The 19,615-nt window shown below is 35.5% G+C and overlaps 1 protein-coding gene across 4 annotated transcripts in view; it reads left to right on the top strand.

Moving 5' to 3' along the window:
• LOC148952462 (uncharacterized) overlaps positions 1–19,615 on the top strand; it is a 172,973-nt gene that overhangs the window by 41,864 nt on the left and 111,494 nt on the right. The window contains exon 1 of one of the 4 annotated variants that reach the window (XM_089088963.1): positions 3,887–3,959. The exons of 1 other annotated variant lie outside the window; for it this stretch is intronic. The gene's annotated coding sequence lies outside the window, so the exon portion shown is untranslated. Of the gene's footprint in view, positions 1–3,886; positions 3,960–8,833; positions 8,951–19,615 lie in introns of those variants that run through there. 2 more of the 4 variants (XM_089088965.1, XM_089088964.1) reach the window with 2 other exon arrangements.

Raw genomic sequence — 19,615 nt, 5'->3', positions numbered from 1 at the left:
TACTGTAGAAAATTTGACTGGAATAAAAAAGCATCTTTTTTCTGAGAAACCTTTCCTATTTCCCATCTCGAAATTCATAGGATTTACTGTAGAAAATATGACGGGAATAAAACGGTTCTTTTTCAGCGAAACCTCTGCTATCCTAATTCATAAGGATTTAGCAAAGCCGGATGTACTTCAGAGGATTCAATAATCAGACCTGTTTATCGAGGAGATTAAATCAGCCTGAAGTATTATTAGTGTCAAAAGGCTTTATTTCCTTTGGGAGAATTAGCCGTCACTGACTGCGAGCCTATTTTTCGAGAAATTTTAATAAATTTAAACTTACATTAAGATCTGTAGTAGCAGCTTGCGGGCCATCAACTTGATTGTCATGGAGCGTAGGTCTTGAAGCCCGGTCAACTTCACTTTCTTGCATGTAGTTGAAAGAGGGCCTTGCATAGTGGGTGAGGGCATTCTCACCTTGTGAGAATGGCGTAGAAGAGGCAATGTAATGAATTACACTAGGTCGTAATTCATTTGCATCCTCAATCTGTGTCTTCTTCTCGGCAGGAGACACATTCTTCAATTTTTTTTTTTTAAGAAATTAAATTATAGATTTGTTCATATGTAGAGTGAAAGGCATAGAAAAAAAGTCGTCCCCTATTACACACCCCACCCCTCCCCCTCTTCGATATCGATGTAAGAAAATCAGTTTCCACTTTGTTTTTTCATTTTTTTCTACTCTAATGAAAACGAGATGTAAATTAGAGGTAGAAAGATACCTAGGTTAGGTTACGTATTAAATATATGCTACACTTTCCCACCCATCCCCCCAATGTGCAAATTTATATTAAATGAATCCACCCCTCCCCTTTCCGAGAAGGTAAAACTTGAAAGATTTAACTAAACCATTATTTCTCTTCATAAAGGAAGTATTTGCCTTCATCAAAGCAATTGGAAAATGGAACACCCCTACCCCTCATACTGTATAATGTATGCAAAAGTAACCTTCCGCCTTGTTAATAATAGATGACTTTGTTTAGAGTGTAAGAGACACAAGTCTAATTTTACAACCACCCCCCCCCCCCCTAAATTAAAGACATTGCTTTCTAGCCTTGTATATCAAAGTTAAAAACCTTAGTTTTCACGCTCCTCCTGAGAATATAAAAGAAAATTTATCGATGGTATAGAATTAAATAATATACACTAGTAAAGCTAGAAAAAGAGAAGAATGGCTCTCGTTTTCCCGCAAGACATTTCAAGATGTACCTAAAAATGTGCACTCTAAAGGGCTGTTAGCATCCCCCCACTTTTTACATAATTTCCATGTCCTAAAATATCTCTATTAGGTATTACTTTTGCCGAGAAAGTTCAGCTTAGAATTATGCAATGCCATAAGCTTAATATCTTCCTTGTTTGCCAACCACCCTTTGAGAGGGTTCTGCCTTATTCACACATATGTTCTTGTTAATTTAGGCAGGACACGCGCGAAAAGATTTGTTTACAAAACCATCCCTCTCGAGACGTATTCACACACGGTTTTGTTTAGATTGCTAAGAGAGATAAGCCTCTCTCTTGATGATTTTAATGCATGAAGGGGAAAAGACACTTTGTGTAAAATAATTTTTTTTCGAACGAATTAAATGGTAATCAATAGTGGGAGGAGAGGGTTACGTAGTGGAAAAAAGAGTATATTTTGAAACAAAGCAAAGTATATTTTTTTGTGGGGGGGGGTATACCCTGAATTTGAATATATTGGAGGGGGGGGCTAAAATTCATTTCCAAAAAAAATGTTTTGATTTGGAAAAACCAAAGAAAATTTACTAAACAGAACTCACATTTTAAATTTGTGTAGCTAAAACTTCAAAATCCACTGTATTCGAGGTTTGTTCCATGATGTTTTGAAAGAGAATATTACTTTAACCTCAAACCGTGATCATTATAAACAAAGTCTCATTATGGAATTGTGATGTAAGAGAAACCTTACGTAAATCCATTAACCTAGAAATAGGTGTGTAATCATGTACCGTTAGTAGTTCAATAATATTGTCATGTCCGTATTCAGTGAGCATTATGTGTCACCCTTCCCCCAGTATTCCATGCCCATATATGGACTTCCCCTTGTGTGGCAAGGCCCCCTCCTACTACTACCAAATGTGGCAACCTTCACCACAGCAACCAACAATTAGATCCCAAGCCCTAGAATAGGTCTCAATCAGGAGCCCTTATCTCTGTCTAAATACACTAAGTGTAAAGATTTTCAAACAGAGGTCTTTATTTTACAAATTTCAGGAAAGGTCTGACCATTTCATACGAACAAAACTTCATTCAGAATGAAACTAGCTTATATCTCGGCTCTCCGCCAAAACGGGTAATTAGCTTTTTTCAATTCACACACACTTACGAACTACCAATCTCAGAAAATAAATATCTTGATGTGATAATAAGAAAAATAAATGATAAACCATCACAACTGAAGAGCTGAGAAAGGAATTCAACACATTTGAAAAACGGTTTTCATATCTGTGGTGGTCGAAAGATCCCAAAATGGTGCTAAGAACAATACATGAGGCAAAGTAACGGCATTATAAAGCTTAACAAAGAGCCTTTCCTTTTAATGCTCACCTGTGAGAGAACAAGCGACGCGTACACTCATAGTGTCTTTTGATTTAGTTTAACATACCCCTCAGTATTCCTCAAAGTTTCATTTAAATAATTTTAGTCTTTTCTGGAAAACTCAGGAGCAAACCTTCCCCCTTTTTCCCAAAGATAAATTATGTTTAGCCAATATGTGGAAACAATTAACACAATGCATAATTTACAGCTCTTTCTTTAGGGGTTCCAGTGGCTATCATATCCCCTGAAGCATTGCTATCAAACCCTTTACATTCTTGAACAGTTTTTGTTTCATAATTTTAATCAGTATTTAGGGGCCTAGAAATGAAAAGTCTTTTGCCCTCCAAGCATTGTTCAACATGCCCTAAAAGTTTCACCTTAATGCCCTAAGCTATTCCAGAGATATTGCTCATGTACCCCTTTGACAATCGGAATGCATATTGTGCGTTTTGATTTTATTCAACATCTCTCTTAACATTCCATGTAAGTAATTGCAAGTAGATGTGGTGGTATTTTCAAGCAGTCATAGTCATAGTTACAAGTTGCCACAGTCTCAAGCAGTCACTATCGCAGTCACAACCAGTCGTATTTCAAGCTGCAATAGCAGTTGTAGTGGCCCTGAAAGAATAAAGTAATTGCCTTCAGACATTCCTAAGATATTAAAGATTCAGAATATTGCTAGCCTGGATACACACAGTGTTTTTTTTTTATTTAGTTCAGCATCCCCCTTAAGATTTCTTGAAGCTGCAGCTTCATACCTTTAGATTTTCTGACACACTCCTGATCAATCATTCCTCTTTTCTTAAAGATTAGCCCTGTATACAAACAATTGGCAAATCGGATAATTTACAATCCTTAATCTGAAGGCTGTGGGGAGTTTAGAATCTCCGGAAGCATAGTTATTAGACCTTTTGAGTACTTTGAACTTTTTTTCAAGATTTTGATCATTGTTGGGGAAGGGACGTCTAAATAGTGTAAATGGAACAAAAGATAATTTCTTAAACCACGTCGTCCTTCCATAACATAAAGAATAAACAATCAAAAATGGGATTTTTAAGGCCAAATGAAAATACATAAAAAAAACACACAAAGTGAATATTTTGAAAGGACTACCGCCTCTCTTCTTCAGCATGAACAAAAAAAGTACATATTTAACGAAAATACCAAAGAAGACAAAGAAAAAACCAAGAGCAAACGTGGAAAGTCAAGACGTTTATCTGTTTATCTGAATTCAAAAGCTTAGATGGCCCTATGGTATAATTTAGGAATCGTGTAGTTTCAAAATTTATTAACATGTCCCTCCAGTTGCAGATTTGAGAAATTTACTTTACGATTTTCTGAGTATAGAATTCTATAACACCGTAAGTTTTAATATTTTTATCTTAGTTCAGTTGAATTTCTAGCTCGGATAAATAGCTCATCACTTGGGATAGGCCTACCACTAGATGGCAAATTTTGCAGTGTATATAAGCCTAGGCTATATACAAATCTTTAAATTAGCCAGAGTAGGGCCGTGTTTTAACTCATCAATTTGCTAAGATCTTACATCTTTTGTTGTTTTTATTCAAATGTCTTTCATCATTCTGCTCTGATCAGTGGTCTGAGAACAATGATGAGTATATCATCAAAGTTCTCTCATCATTAGGACTGTTCTGTTACTAATATATGTGCTAATATTTTACAGTTTTTGACAAAGAATGCTTAAAAGTGAAATCTTAGCACTAAGATCTTATATCTTATGGCGTTTTTTTGCAAACGTCTTTCACCATTCTGCTCTGATCAGCAGTCTGAGAACAATTATAAGCATATCATCAAAGTTCTCTCATCATTGTTCTATATGGCAGAAAGATGTTATCTTTCACACTTTTTGCTAACATCAGTGAGCTGAAAGATCTTAGAACAAAGATGAGTTAAAAGAACAGAAATTTTTGCCAAAAGAGGTGAAATCTTAGATGTAAGATCTTAGTGCAAAAGAATAGGCCTATTGTTCTATTCAGCAGAAAAATGGCATCCTTCACACTTTTTGCTAACATCAGTAAGCTCAGTATGCAGAATAGTCATTTTTCACACATTTTACAGGGGGAGAACTTTTATCTTCACTTCTTTCCTTGTTTTCAGAAATTCATGAATTTCTTAGAACCTATATATTTATATAGTATGTACCCTACCCCCCCTAATGCACAAATATATACCCAGAATTGCATCCTGAATTTAAATATAACATTCATTTGCATGAAAAATGAAATATACCCCCATATTTGCCATATGATGAATGTCTCTCATCACTTTACTATGTCTTGCTTTGTTATAAGTAGGCAATCTAGGATATTCAACTTAAGAAGCCTAGCCTATTGCTTAAATATCACTTTGAGTAAAGTGAAATATTGAAAAAAAAATTCAGAGATTTAAGAAAGAGCCTGAAACTCCTCAAAAAAGACATTGCCACAAAACAAAAATGTACATCATTAGAATCAGCATATAGCCTAGCATAATAGGATTCTTTAGGTTGGTTGTAAAGTATGGTAGTTGATTTACATACTAAATAATATAGACCCCAAGGTTGTATGCTGTAGCACTCCACTTGTGACAGGTAGCAGTTTAGAATATATAATAATTCCATTGTGGTTGTACATCAACACCTTCTGAGTCCTTCCAGTTAGAAAGGCTTCTATCCAACCTATTATATCTTTGTGTACTCTATATACCTTTAATTTCAAAGTTAGTAGTTGGTGTTGAACTTTTTCATAGGCTTTGGCTTGGTCATTTTGATTTTATTTTAAAGCAACATTTAGTTTTAAAGCACAATCGGCAAATTGCATAACTATGTGAAGTTGACATACTCAATATCTTTACAGACATAGTCTCTGGACCATTTAACTATGCTAAACAAAATGACTCTCTTGAAACTTTGATTAGATGTTTAGAAAATTAATGGGCTTGGGAAAAGGGCTGCTTGCCCTCCAATCACTTTTGACTTAAAAAGCACACTTACTTTTAATGTCCGCTAGGATCAGCTCCTTTAAAAGTTACTATGATAGCACCATGCTGCCTATAATGTTACTCATATGATCTTGTCCTTATGGGGAACTTTAATCTTCCTGAAATCCAATGGATTGATGGATCTGGTTTTTGTAATAGAGATTCTCCTTTTTTGTCTGCCTTTGCTGATAATTCCCTCTGTCAAACAATTTCACAACCAACTTGTTTCAGGGAAGGTCAAGTCTCCAACATTCTTGATCTGGTTGTATTCAGTAACCCTGTCCTTTTTATTAAGAATATTATAACCACACCTGTTAGTAACAACACCTGTTGTGACCATGTTGTAATTATTTCAGAGTTATGTTTACCTACCTTTTAGCCTTCTGCTAAGCAACAAAAGTATGTTAACTACTAAATAGTCTCTGAAAAACTTGCCAAAGTCAACTAGAAAAAGCTTATTACTGATGATATCAAGTAGAGTTGGTCAAATGTAAAAACAGAAATTCTAAATGTTGAAAAGTCATGCACCAGAATTTTTCAGGTAAAACAGGCAAAAAGTTTACCTTTTTTGACTACTAAAATTAGTAAGCTATTCAATAGAAAACACAGAGCATGGAACCATTATAGAAAAAATAATACCACAGATACCTCCATTTTGGAAGAAATAACCCACGATGGCAATACTCGATGTCAGCAAATGCCGGTGTGAGACAGCCACTCTCTGAGAGCCCCTCTGAAAGAGATCTTGGGGTCGTTGTAGACGAAGACCTTAATTTCAACTGCCACACCCGAGCTGCAGTAGCAAGGGCAAACCAAACTCTTGGTCTCATCAAATGTACAATGACAAGTAGATCCCCTGCAATAATCACAAAACTTTAGAAGAGCCTGGTGAGACCAAGATTAGAATTTGGAATGTGTGTCACCACGCCAATTAATAAAACAGACCAGATGGCTCTCGAGTCTGTCCAAAGACAGGCGTCAAAATGCATAAAGGGGCTCAGAGACAAAGAGTATGAATACCGACTGCAGAGCCTCAAGCTACCAACTCTGACATACCGTCAGCAAAGAGGTGATATGATAATGACCTACAAACTGCTCAAGTCTGACAACAAGGACCTCTTTTAGCCTGCCCAGTTGTCAAGAACCAGGGGTCATTCAGCAAAGCTTTTTCAGAAGCGTGCTAATACAAGGAAGAGGAACCATTTTTTCTCCTACCGCATCATAAGCCTCTGGAACAATCTGAGCGAAACGACAGTGAGTTCACCATCCGTTGACAGTTTCAAAGCCAATCTCGATAAGGAATGGGAAACCAAACTATGGCTCACGCAATGGGATGAAGCTGATGTCCCGCGGCCCTATCATCACTAACTGGCGTACACTGGACTCGTCCATATCGCTAGCAAGTGCGATTTAAGGTAATTTAAGGTAGTCTTCAAATCCTTTTGTAATCAAACAACAAACCAAATAAAGGTGTTGAAGAGAAGGTTTGAGGAAAAACTGGCAGAGGAAGTTAAGGTTAACCCTAAATCTGGCGTTATGCCACTCAAAAATGTAGCAGCAGATGCACAATCCCAGATATCATGCATGATAGTAAATCAGTTGCTGATCCTGAACTGAAAGTTGAAATTTTCAATCAATATTTCTCTTCTGTTTTTTTTGTCCAACTTTAGTATTGTATATCCTACACTTTCCTTGTATGATGTTTCACATAATATGGAACCAATTCTGACTACAGATACTCTGGTTCTAGAGGAACTTACATCCCTCAAACTGAATAAATCTGCTGGCCCAGACGACATTCACCCACGTATCCTACACAAATGTTGTACAGTCTTGTGTCGACCTCTTTCCCTGCTGTTCAAATTATCATTAAATCTTTCTAGACTACCTCAGGACTAGAAAACTGTTCATGACATTCCTATTTTTAAAAAAAAGGTAGAAAGGATCTTGCTGAAAATTATCAACCCATCAGCATGACATCAGCAGTTGTTAAGGTTCTTAAAAGAATAATTAATTCTGCAATTGTTAAACACCTTGAAGCAAATAATGTTTTACACTGTTCACAACATGGCTTTTGTTCTGGAAGATCTGTTGACACCAATTTCCTTGAATCATATGATCACATCACCAAGTTGCTTGATATTGGGGTTCCTGCTGACATGATTCTGCTTGACTTCTAAAGCTTTTGACAAAGTGTGTCACAATTAACTTGCAATTAAATTGTGTGCAGTTAAGCTTGAAGAGAAATCCCTGCTTTGGATCCTTGATTTTCTTTACTTCCTAAACCAATGTGTTCAGTTGTTTGATGACTCTGGAGATGGTATTCTTTCTTCCTCAACATGTGTTCTGAGTGGAGTTCCTCAGGGAAGTGTCTTGGGTCCTACATTATTTAATATTTTCATCAATGATGCTCCTTTCATTATCAGTAGTAATTCAACTCTTTATGCAGATGACCTGAAGCTTTTTGGACCAGCTTTGTCCTGTGAAGATCATGCCCTGCTACAAAATAATCTTCATCTGCTGGGTCACTGGGCTGAGGCCTGGCTTCTTGAATTCAATGTTGCCAAGTGCCATATCATTCACTTTGGCAAACAGAATCCATGCTGCTCTTATTTTTTCTTAGGCCACCCACTCTCCTCTGTTAATAATGACCAAGATCTTGGTGTCACTATTGACTACAAACTAAAATTCAGCGCACATGCTAAGAGATCTGCTGCTGCGGCCAGTTCAACCTTGGGTTTGATTAGGCGTACCATCTCCACTCGTTCCCCTGAAGTCATCAGTATTCTTTATAAGGGACTTGTGCATCCTAAGCTTGAAGTTGGAATGTCATTTGCCTCTCCATTTTTTTAAAAAGACATAAAAGTCCTTGAAGATGCCCAGAGATGTGCCACTAAAGTGATATCTGGCATGCAAGAGCTATCATACCCTGCAAAACTATCAAAGTTGAAACTCCCCACAGTTGTAAGCAGGAGAAATGGAGAGAATGCTTTCTTAACCTACAAGTAATTTAGGGCTAATATTCTCCCCGGTTTGATTCCTTCTGGTAGGAACAATTCAAAAGCCAGAGGTCATCAACTAAAACTTAGCATGCAGTCTGCAACATCTAGAGTCCATACTCAATTCTGCTCAACATGTATTGTCAACAATTGGAACAAATTATTTTATGAAACTGCTACTGGTGAATCCATTGATGTTTTTAAAGGCTAGATGCTGAGTGGTCCTCCAAAGAGTGTAAATTCAATTGGGATGCTATCGAAGATGGAGCAGCACCTGGTCACCAGTGATTCTGGCATAAAATTAATCATCATTCCGAAGCTCTACAATGTTAAATCCTTAGATTGCTCCTAGCTGCAATTTAAGGTAATTTAAGGTAATATGGTCTTTTGAAAACCTGTATGCACATAGTTTTTTTTTGTGTAGTCAAAACTCCCCATAAATGTTCTATAAAAATTTTACCTTAATGCCCTTAGCATCATTAGTTATAGCAATTTAAGTAGTAGTATTAATAGCATACAGATAGTGCCTTTTGGCCAGTTCAAAATTCACAACAACTTACCCTGAAAGGTCTGACCTAATAATGCCATCTGTTCTTGGGACATTGCTGTGTCAACCTTTTGACAATCTACATGCTTATAGTTTGTTTTATTTAGTTCAACTTCTGCCTTAATATTCCTTAAAAGCTTCACCTTAATACCATTAGCTTGCAAAGTGACAATCTTTGTAGTGGCAGTAGTAGCAGCATGCACATAGCACCCTTGGTTTTCTTCAGCTTCTGCTCAATACAAGCTGAAAGTTTTAACTTAATACCATAAACTGTTCCTGAAGCATTGCTGATACATCCTTTTGAAAGCCTTTATGTTCATAGTGTGCTCCAATTAAGTTCAATACTATTTCAATATTCTTCAAATTTTTTGCCTCAATACCCTTAGCTTTAATATCATTAGTAGTAGTCATAGTAGTAACAGGATTACCAGTAATAATAATAGAATTAATAGTAATAGCCTTAGTTTTATTAGTATTAGTAGTAGCAGCAGCAGTAATAATAGTAGCAGTAGTAGTGGTTGGGATATGAGTAGAAGCAGTAGCAATAAGATGCAAATATTGTCTTTTGGTTGATTCAACATACCCTGTAACAAACTCTGTAAGTTTCAATGTTACACACCAAACCATTCCTAAGATATTGCTGATATGCCATTTTGACAACCTATATACAGGTGGCATTTTGTGATTCACTTTGCCAGCCCACCTTAATATTTCCAGAAAATTCCACCTTCATACTAGTTGTAATGGTAGTCAATGTAGTAGTATTAGTACTATTAATAGGATTAACAGTAACAGCACTAGTACTAGTAACAGCAGTAGTGTTAACCTTAAAAAGCCTTAAATTTGACCTTAAATCACACTTGCTATTGATAGAATGAATCCTGTGTCTGCTAGCTTCAGGAATGAAAGTTAGTCCTTTGTGGCATCCCAAGTGGTAGTCCATGGTTTATTGAGCCACTCCCTATCCAATGATGTCTTGAATACATCCATGCTGGTAGAGGTGACTGTTGTTTCACTGTGGGAGTTCCACAAGCAGACAACTCTCTGAAAAGAACTTGTTCCTTAGTCTGTTGTTAGCTTGTTTCTGAAATAGCTTATGAAGGTGACGACAAGTTCTCTTTAAATTCTAGAGATGGTCAGGAATGGTATCCACAGCATTTGGAAGCTAGTTTGCTGCTATCAAATTGCCTCATTTGTGTCTATACATTAGCAATGGTATTCTGAGCTTATGGGATGGATAAGGGACATCATAGAGGTCTTTAATATGTTTCATTGCTCTCCTCTGGGCTGATTCCAGAGGAGGAATCAGTCCAGAGTCATTTCAATCAGTCACTTCCTGTCAACTGGAAACAAGTTCCACCTTCCTCATCATGCTTTGTCTATATCCTTGCCCATCCCTTCACCTTCAAATCCCCAAGGTAAATCCTTCTCTTATTCTACTCCTCTAAAGTATCATAATATTAAATTAAAACCCCACCCAGGAATTTCTTGAACTCATCAAGTCTCCTTCTTGTATTTCCCCAATCAGTTTGTTTTTCCTAAACTTTTAGTTACTAGTTTGGAAAGTCTTAATTTTGAAATGATTACCAAACTCAAGGTGCTCATAGATATATCTATTACTGAAGTGTAGTCCCACAACCCAGGGTCCCTGTGTCTGACAAATTATTCAGTGTTTATTAAACTCTGTCCTTTAGACCACCCACTCAGAAAAAAAAGGCAATGGTGTTTTGTTCTTTACTAAGAACAACTTTTACCCAAAGATTGAAGCCCTTGTTTATCCCAGTATGATGAAATCCTCTGGCTAAGTATTAGACCAAAAGTTCTCCCTTGTCTATTTAATTAATTAAAAAAACTTTTTCCACAAAATAAGTTTTTCAAAGATAAGTAAAGAACTCCATTAAACAAAAAATTAGCAAAAATAAAATAAAATAATCTACTAAGCGTGAAAGTACCACAAATCAACATCGATAAATAAATGAAACCCAAAACAAACAGAAATTACAATAATTAACGGAGTCAAACTCAAAACGACCAGAAATTAGAATCAGTTGGGCTCAAAGCCCTTATGCCTTCTCAACGCCAGAACAAAATTTGTACTTTACTGAAAAAAAATAGATGTTTTACTTTTACGACTTTAATAAATCAAATAATATTGACTTTTTTATTACTAAATATCAGTATATGTATATTAAACTGACAATGCAGATTCATTTGTATTTTTTTCAGTAAAGTGGGTTGTCATCCTTAAAGACCTAATTTCCAAAACTTTCAACTACGTTGAATAAAATGGCTATCTAGAAATTTTGATTGGATGTGTTTGGGGGAATGATGGGCGTGAGGGGGGGGGGGCTAGCTGCCCACCAATCACTTTCGACTATTAAAAAGGGTACTAGCCCTTTGAATTTCCAATCGAATTAGACTGTTTTGAAGTTTCTACAAAAACACCTTCTATAAAAACCTTATATGCTCCCAGGGCATAACTTAAAACCCTTGCCCTGTGGGCTGTGGGGGAGTGTCCTCTTCAAAAACATATTTTCTATCTGGAAATCAACTAAGCTGAACAAAATGGCTATCTCAAAATTTTGATTGGATGTGTTTGGGGAAATGATGGGCGTTGGGGGGCTAGTTGCCTTCTGATCACTTTTGACGATTAAAAAGGGCACTAGCCCTTTTAATTTCCAATCGAATGAACCTTTTTTGAAGTTTCTACAACAACGCCTTCTATAAAAACCTTATATGGCCCCAGGGCATAACTTAAAACCCTTGCCCGAGAGTTGTGGGGGAGTGTCCTCCTCAAAAACATATTTTCTATCTGGAAATCAACTTTACTGAACAAAATGGTTATGTCAAAATTTTGATTGGATATGTTTGGGGAAATGATGGGTGTGGGGGGGGGGCTAGTTGCCCTCCAATCACTTTTGACTATTAAACAGGGCACTAGTCCTTTGAATTTCCAATCGAATGAACCTTTTTTGAAGTTTCTAAAACAACGCCTTCTATAAAAACCTTATATGTCCCCAGGGCATAACTTAAAACCCTTGCCCTGAGGGTTGTGGGGGACTGTCCTCCTCAAAAACATATTTTCTATCTGGAAATTAACTACCCTGAACAAAATGGCTATCTCAAAATTGTGATTGGATGTGTTAGGGGGAATGATGGGCGTGGGGGGGGGGGGGGCTAGATGCCCTCCAATCACTTTCGACTATTAAAAAGGGCACTAGCCACTCCAATTTCCAATCAAATGAGCCCTTTTCGAAGTTTTTACAACTCCTTTGATACAAAGTGCCCGGGTATGGACAAAAAAAAAAAAAAAAACACACATTGTGCTCACATTGTTCTTTACTTAGGCAGTGCTAGCGCGCTGCCTAAGATATTATTGCAATAGCTGTTTTCTATTTCTCTCCAAATCAAAATATTGATTCAAAATGTAAATTCATCCAGCAATTGCAGACAAGTGCTGATTTTGTTATTTCTAAGCATCCCAATGCTGACCTTTTTTTTGTTTGTGATACCAAAGACCTTAAAATTGATTCTTTTTGCTCCTCACCTAAAGTAAAGAAAATTGTCAAAATGCCAACATTTCAAGTAAATACCTCTCTTGATGCTATTAACTAATATGTATAGTTTTTACAGCTCTCCCTCAGCTTTGCCCCCATTAGGTGGGAGTTATTATCTTTCAATTCTTTTATTCCCTTCTTCAAATTTTAAGCATTCATTCTCAATAACTTATGGTGCTTACCCCGCTCTTCAAAATTCTGGTCTTCTTTCTTTTGGTATGTTTCTGAATACTGAAGATTGGTCTTACATTTTTAATTTTTAAAAATCTTGATGATAAGATAGCTACCTTCCACAAAAAGCTAATTGATAGATATCAATTTTGTTTTCTAGAAAAAAAAATTAAAAGGTGCTCCAGTGATAAACTCTTTATTAACCAAACTGTATAAACATAATTAGAATGAAATTGAAGCTTTTCAGAAATGGTAAACTGGATGAAGCCACTAAACTAAGAAAATCAATTAAAAAAGAAATTTGTAAATTGGTTCAATTGTAGTACAAAAATAAGGTTGAACAATTGTTCACTAATAAAATAAACAATTGGTTTTCAAAAGTGAAAAAGCTATGTGGCAGGAGGCTTGAGCAGCTTGACTTCAATCTACCCAAATCCCCTGATGTTACTGCCAATAATCTAAATAAATTCCTTGCTCCCATGATCCAAAGCCTTCCAGCATTGTCTTACCAATTACCAACAGGAACCTTTTCCCTCTGTTTCCCTATCTGAGATAGACAGAAAAATTGGAAATTTAAGAAAAACAAGTGTTTGTCCTTTGGATTCCCTGTTTCCTCTTATTAGTGCTTTCAGTCACTTCCTTTCAAAGCCCTTGTCTGTCCTGTTTTGCACAAGATTACCAAGTCTGGGCAAATTCCAGCAATTTTGAAACAGGGTTTCATAACCCCTTTGAAAAGGAAAAACAGAAAGCCTGGTTTTGAAGGCATTTGTCCTATTACTCTTAGGCCTACTCCTATTTTCTTGAAACTTTATGAAGGACTCCTTGCAGGTTGGCTGAAGGAAAAAATCCTACCTGAGACAATTTGGGATCCTAAAATCCACTTCTACTTCCTACTACCTCGTTTCTCTTATTGACCATAATTGGAAAATCCTGAAAAAGCCTAATTCCAGGCTAAATTTTATTAATATTGACTATGTTAACCACAATATTTTAGTTGAGAAACTTGTCAACAAATTCAATATTGATTCATTCCTGGTTAAGTTGGTTGCCTCCTTCTTTCAAATAGATCGCAGGTTGTCAAATACCAGAATCGTTTTTCAAATCCTCTCCCTGTCCACAATGGCATACCCCAAGGTACTCTCCTAGGTCCTCTCCTGTTTTTAGTCATAATTAACAGCCTTATGAAGGAATTTCCCGACTGATGGACATTTGTTGATGACCTAACAGTTGCTGAAACTTGCTTTGGACATTTAACAAGCAACCCTATGAGTATCCTCAATGAAATTGGAAATGAGGCCTCAAACTTAGACATGACAGCGAACCCCTCTAAGTCCATGATGATACCTTGCCTCAGACAGCTAGTATTTTCCCCAAACGTCACTCCCCACCAAGATTGCGGCTGCTGCACAGGTTTTTGTACTTCTTTGCTTGTTTGCCCCCCCCCCCCACTTTTTTTAGTGTCCCTTTTAGTTCTTACATGTATTTATATTTAATTTTTTTTTGTATTTATTTGCTTATTTTTGTCCCCCATTTTTTTGATCCGTTTTTATCTTCTTAACTTTTTATTGACTTTATTAAGTCAATAAAAGTTATTGTTATAATACAAGTTAAATTATTGACTCACAAATGATTATTCATTCTGAGTTTTCTTTTTTGTTGTTATTTTTGCATTTTTGCCAGTTTTTGTGTAATTATTTGATTTGTTGACTCCAAAGTCAAAATTTGGCCTTTTGTGGGCTTATGATACTGATTTTTTTTAAATAAATATCTTATCTCTTTTATCTTATCTGATTCCATAACTGCATAATCAGTCTTGTGGATTGGGCATGCAACACACATTCTAAACTTTAACCTTGGTTGAACTAGACACTTATATAGCTTAGTTATAATAGTTGAAGATCTGCTAGTGAATGTTCTTAACCATATTGTCTTTTGGTCAGTTGATTATCCCCCTTGTCAAGTCCTGGAAGTTTCAACTTAATACAATTAGTCACTGCTATGACACTGCCTGTATGTCCTTTTGATAACTTCTATATTCATATACTTCCGGTAATTTTCATCTTAATACTCTTAGCCTTGCAAGTACTTGCAGTAGAAGTAACAGCAGTAGTAGTAGCAAAAGTAGCAGTGGTAGTAGTACTAATAGTAAGGTGCACATACTGCGTTTTAATCAATTGATCTACCGCATTGATCATTCTCTGAAAGTTTCAACTTACTATTCAATTCCATTCTTGAAATATGCCCTTTTGACAATCTGCATGCACATATTGTGTTTTGATTTAGTTCAAATTTCCCCTCAATATTCTATCAAATTTTCCCTTTTATACTCTTAGCCTTAATAGTACTAGTATCATAGCAGTATAGGTAATAGTAGGAGAAGTAGTAGCAGTAGTAGTGTTGTATTAGTAGTAGTAGTAATAGTAGTTGCAGTAGTAACATGTACATGTTGCCTTCAGGGCAGTTGAACATCCCATCGTGATACTTTGGAAGTTTCAACTTGATATGGTAAGCTATTCCAAAAATATTGCTGATTTGCCTTTTTGACCCCATTTTTATCTTAATACTCTTAGCCTTATTAGTACTTGCAATTGAACTAGTAGTTGGAGTAGTTTCGTAGCATTTGTAGTAAAAGTTGTAGCATGAAAAGTATTAGTGGTTGTAGTAATATTAGTAGCATGCACATATCACCTTTTGGTCAACTGATCTTTGCCTTTAAGCATTTTCTGAAATTTCCCACTTAATACCCAAATCTATTCATGAGATACAACCTTTTGACAATCTGTATGTACATAGTGTGTTTGACTTTGTTCAAATTTTCCCTCAATTTTCTGTCAAATTTTCACCTTCATACACTTAGCCTTATTAGTACTAGCGTCATGGTAGTAGTGGTAGTAGTAGGAGCAGTAGCAGCAGTAATAGTATTGGTAATTTGGTACTTGAACATCCCCTTGAACTTTTGGTAATTTGAACATCCCCCTGATCTTGGAAGTTTCATCTTGATATGTTAAGCTGTTCCAAAAATATTGGTAATTCACCCTTTTGACAATCTGTATGCACATAGAATGTTTTTGATTTAGTCTAACTTTCCCCTCAACGTGTACTCAGATGTTCATTTCAATATCCTCTGCCTTGGTAGTACTCACTACAGAAGTAGTAGTTTTAGTGGTAGTAGTAGTAGTGGTTGTTATAGTAGTAGTCCTACCCAATTATTGGCTTTTTGGTTAATTAATTTAAAAAACTAGTAGAAAGCTATCTTATAGTCCCATACGTACCACGTGGTTTATGGTTTTCTCACTGAGAAAGAAAAAACAGAATTTTTCTCACTTGAAAAAACAGGAATTTTCTCACTTTTATGGATGTTTCTTGGACGACGGTTATGTGTGTCGGTAAATTTTTTGTTGTTTTTCATGTATGTCAACAGTAATTCAAGTCTGTTTTATGGTTTTTGTCAGAGAATGGAAAAACAGGATTTTTCTCACTTGAAAAAACAGGATTTTTCTCACATTGATGGATGTTTATTGGACGGTTATGTGTGACGTTCAATTTATTTGTTGTTTTTCATGGATGTCAACATCAATTTATGTCTGTTTTTATGGTTTTTGTCAGTGAGAATGAAAAAACAGGATTTTTCTCACTTTGATGGATGTTTCTTGGATGGTTATGAGTGTCGGGCAATTTATTTGTTGTTTTTCTTGGATGTCAACATCAATATATGTCTGTTTTATGGTGTTTGTCTGTGAGAATGAAAAAACAGGATTTTTCTCACTTTGATGGATGTTTCTTGGATGGTTATGAGTGTCGATTTCATGGATTTCAACATCAATTTATGTCTGTTTTTATGGTTTTTGACAGTGAGAATGAAAAAAAACAGGATTTTTCTCACTTTGATGGATGTTTCTTGGATGGTTATGATTGTTGGTCAATTTATTTGTTGTTTTTCTTGGATGACAACATCAATTTATGTCTGTTTTATGGTTTTTGTCAATTGATTACATAATATCTCCGAACAGATAACACTACCCAGTAATTTCCTATCTTATGCTCTATAAACAAGGGGTTTCTCACTCCAGGAACTATATTCAAGCTTTAGTTTTTTGGGGTTTAGGAGGAAAAAAGGTACCTAGGTTAGTTTAGGTTATGTATTTATTATATGCTATGCTTTACCCCCACCCTCCTAATGTGCAAATATACAGCCAAAATTTGTTTCTAAACTATTATATTTTTATCCTATTTTGTTTTATTTCACTAGCATTAACCAAACTTAACTTCTCGCATGTTCCCCAGATATTAGAACAGTACCTTTTTTTCCTGCATTGCTTCAGTATAACAGTGTGACATCCTTTTCACTAATAAATACCCATAATTTTTTGAAGGCCTATAGGATATATGTTCTGAAAATTCAAGCGATTATTATTATTGTTGCTGGTTTGTCTGTGAGTCCAGGCAATTTGGTGTTCATATGTTAATCATAAAATTCAGCTGCCCTTGCCTGAGACTATAGGCAGGCAGACCTTATGTCACTGGTTCACCTGCAAATCCAAGCAACTTGTTGAGTCAACCAATTTTGAATGAATTTTGTGTTAGTGTAACTGTCTGAGCTTATAAACTGGGTTGCCTGTCTAAGACTGTAGGCAGGTAGACCCTATGCCACTTGTTTGCACACAAGGCCAGGCAACTTTTCAGTCAACCAATTTTCAATCAATTCTGTTTTAGTGTAACTGTCTTGGCTTATAGATTGGGTTTTCTGACTGCGGACTGCAAGTCCAGGGGACTTAGTGGTCAAGTTAATCCTAAAACTTGGTCAAAATGCCTTAGACTCTAGGCGGACAGGCCTACTTGGAAGGTCTTCTTAAATTACAATAAAGATGACTAAGATTTTTGGGCTGACTCACAACAGACAATATCTATGGAACTTGCTGATGAAGAAGCATCCTAAGCCTAATTTTCCTGGTCACATAAATTCTCAGGTAGGTTGACTAAGTTTTAGGATTGATATGTGACCACCAAGTTGCCTGAACTGCAATTGGAACTATGAAAGCCCATCTGAATGACTTAGTTGTTTTCTCTATGTATCAGTGGGGTAATGTAATTTCTTTTGTATGACATTTTAGTGGATCATATATTCAATAAGAAAACCAAAAAGCATTCTGTATAACTTTATTCATGTTTCTCCATAATAATTTGATGTTTAAAAAGTCATACAGAAGACTTTATATCATTCTCCATGTTTAAAGGAAACACAATATTGCCTATTGTTTTGATTTTATAGTGCTTTGCATATAAGAGTAAATGACAATATTTGTTGCTTAGATTATAAAGAACCAATGACTTTAGTAGGCCTAGTCAAACAGTGCTCACCCGAGTAATTTGTATTTCTAATATAAAAAAAGCATAAAAGGTATATGCTACTATTATATAGTAACTATGAGGTAGATTTATATCAAAATATTCAAGCAAATAACACAGCCTCCTAGGTGTCTTTGCCTACATAAGGTAGGCTATCAGTGGAAGTCATTAGGTCTGCAAAACTACCAATAGGCTAGCCTATATGTTGATGCTTTATGTTAGAATCATTGATGTTTACCTTTACACTGCTTCATGGTTAAAAGATCCTGGAGTGCCAAAAATCCTAGTAACATCAAGACTAAGCCTAGTCTGGCCAAGCTCTTTTCAAGAAGCATTCCTTAAAAGTAGTTTTCAAAGAAAAGAGCTTTGCTGAAATAGGTTCTGATTTCTGTTTTACCAGAACATACAATAAAACAACACTTTCTAAGGCTATATGCTGATTTATTTATTTTTTGCTCATTTTCTGCTGTTTAACAGCACACGTTCTTTATTTTTGAAATTGGCCACGAACTTTCTTATTCGAATACATTATATAAACAGGTGATCTTTCTCCTTAAAATATGAATTATTGGTTTTTCACACTAATTTAAGACGTATATGACTGTGTAAGTTATGCACTTGACCAATTTAATGAATTAGTTTTCATTTTAGGTGTCCTTGGTTCTTTAAGAGTTTAGAATTTTAGCTTAGAGTCTTAGCTTAGAGTTTTTGTTAGAGTTCTAGTTTATTTTAGTTTTAGTTAAGAGTTTAGAGTTTTTAGCTTAGAGTCTTAGCTTAGAGTTTTTGTTAAAGTTCTAGTTTAGTTTAGTTTTAGTTAATAGTTTAGAGTCTTAGCTTAGAGTTTTTGTTAGAGTTGAAGTTTAGTTTAGTAATAGTTAAGAGTTTAGAGTTTTAGCTAAGAGTCTTAGATTAGAGTTTTTTTTAAAGTTCTAGTTTAGTTTAGATATAGTTAAGAGTTTAGTGTTTTACCTTAGAGACTTAGATTAGAGTTTTAGTTTAGTTTTAGTTAAGAGTTTAGAGTTTTTAGCTTAGAGTCTTAGCTTAGAGTTTTTGTTAGAGTTTAGTTTAGTTTCAGTTAAGAGTTTGGTGTTTTACCTTAGAGTCATAGCTTAGAGTTTTTGTTAAGAGTTCTAGTTTAGTTTAGTTTTAGTTAAGAGTTTAGTATTTTAGCTTAGAGTCTTAGCCTAGAGTTTTTGTTAGAGTTCTAGTTTAGTTTAGTTTTAGTTAAGAGTTTAGTGTTTTTAGCTTAGAGTCATAGCTTTGAGTTTTTTGTTGAAGTTCTAGTTTAGTTTAGTTTTAGTTAAGAGTTTAGAGTTTTATCTTAGAGTCTTAGCTTAGAGTTTTTGTTAAAGTTTAAGTTTATTTTAGTTATAGTTAAGAGTTTAGAGTTTTAGCTTAGAGTCTTATCTTAGAGTTTC

The sequence above is a fragment of the Artemia sp. Qi Xiang Cuo genome, chromosome 5, assembly GCF_049724085.1.
Source record: "Artemia sp. Qi Xiang Cuo chromosome 5, ASM4972408v1, whole genome shotgun sequence".
NCBI lineage: Eukaryota > Metazoa > Arthropoda > Branchiopoda > Anostraca > Artemiidae > Artemia > Artemia sp. Qi Xiang Cuo.
Note: the sequence above shows the minus strand (reverse complement) of the source record. Positions and strands in the feature narration are given on the sequence as shown.